Below are 2,032 nucleotides of genomic sequence, written 5' to 3'. Positions count from 1 at the left end.
GCTCGCCAGATGCAGGTCTTTTGATTTGACTCCCGTAGGCGACCTGCGCGTCGTGATGAGGATGAAATGATGATGAAGACACACACACCCAGCACCCGTGCCAGCGAAATGAACCAATGATGGTTAAAATTCCCGACCCTACCAGGAATCGAACCCGGGACCCCCGTGACCAAAGGCCAGCACGCTAACCATTTAGCCATGGAACCGGACTTTCGAGAGATAAAGTTACGCGAGACAAACCTAACAGAGTACGGCTAAGCAAGGACGGAGGGAGGCGAGCACATCTGTACCTGTGACTCAGGCAGCGCGTGAAGAAGCCAGTATCAATAATAATGTTATTCGCTTTACGTCCCACTAACTACTTTTTTACGGTTTTTCAGAGACGCCGATGTGCCGGAATTTTGTCACGCATGAGTTCTTTTACGTGCCTGTAAATCTATCGATACGAGGCTGACGTATTTGAGCACCTCCAAATACCACCGGACTGAGCCAGGATCGAACCTGCCAAGTTGGGGCCAGAAGGCCAGCGCCTCAACCGTCTGAACCACTCAGCTCGGCTGGAGCAACTATCAAGGGGCAAGGTCGAAGCAAATTAGGTCATAACTAGGGCCCAGATATTTATGACATATCATATTTTGTTTCTTTATGTTATTTCCATGGAAAATACAAGTTAAGCATGATTTTATCTACGGTGACTGAAGTTATGCAATTTTTACGGGTCATATAAAGTCATATTTTGGCTCTTTTTTGTCATTTTCAGTAATTTTTTTGTGTTATGGGCCTAGTCACATTTTCTCGTGAATTCTCGTGTTTTTTATATTTTTATCTTTTTATTCCATTTTCGCATATCTGCTTTCAGTCGTCCCAAATACGGATTTTTCACATCTCCTAATTATTGTCTGTAATTTCTAACATTATCTTTCTCAGAAATATATCATCATCATCATCATCATTTGTTTACCCTCCAGGTTCGGCTTTTTCCCTCGGACTCAGCGAGGGATCCCACCTCTACCGCCTCAAGGGCAGTGTCCTGGAGCTTCAGACTCTTGGTCGGGGATACAACTGGGGAGAATGACATGTACCTCGCCCAGGCGGCCTCACCTGCTATGCTGAACAGGGGTCTTGTGGAGGGATGGGGAGATTGGAAGGGATAGACAAGGAAGAGGGAAGGAAGCGGCCGTGGCCTTAAGTTAGGTACCATCCCGGCATTCGCCTGGAGGAGAAGTGGGAAACCACGGAAAACCACTTCGAGGATGGCTGTGGTGGGAATCGAACCCACCTCTACTCAGTTGACCTCCCGAGGCTGAGTGGACCCCGTTCCAGCCCTCGTACCACTTTTCAAATTTTCGTGGCAGAGCCGGGAATCGAACCCGGGCCTCCGGGGGTGGCAGCTAATCACGCTAACCACTACACCACAGAGGCGGACCTTAGAAATATATATGTATGTGAATTAGGAGAGTAAGCTGTACAGAAAGTGACAGAATAGTGAGCCTCAATTGAACTCTAATGATTTGATGTATTTCAAACATGGCCCGGTAACACCCTGCGATGTCGAGCGGTCTTCTTTCCGTTACAAGTCAATGTTGCGTGAAAATAGAAGATCGTTCCTATTTGAAAACTTTAAACTATATGTAATTTGCTGTTGTAATTCTCCCTGCGAACCATGTGACCTTGCCGCGGTGGAGAGCCTTACGTGTCCCAATGAAGCAGATACCCGACCCACAGGTGCAACCATATCGGATGGGTATCAGTTGAGAGACCAGACTAAGGAATGGTGGGGGTGGCAGCCTTTCGGAAGTTACAAGAGTGGCAGTCTAGATAATTGACGACGGCTGTATACGTGTGCGAGACCAGGAGACACTGGAAGGTATCAAATAGACTTCATTATGATTAGGCAGAGATTCAGAAACCAGGTGTTGCATTGCAAAACTTTCCCAGGAGCAGACGTGGACACTGACCACAACTTGTTGGTCATGAAATGCCATCTGAAGTTGAAGAAATTGAAGAAAGGAAGGAATGCAAGAAGATGGGA

This window comes from Anabrus simplex, chromosome 2, assembly GCF_040414725.1.
Source record: "Anabrus simplex isolate iqAnaSimp1 chromosome 2, ASM4041472v1, whole genome shotgun sequence".
Taxonomy (NCBI): domain Eukaryota; kingdom Metazoa; phylum Arthropoda; class Insecta; order Orthoptera; family Tettigoniidae; genus Anabrus; species Anabrus simplex.
Note: the sequence above shows the minus strand (reverse complement) of the source record.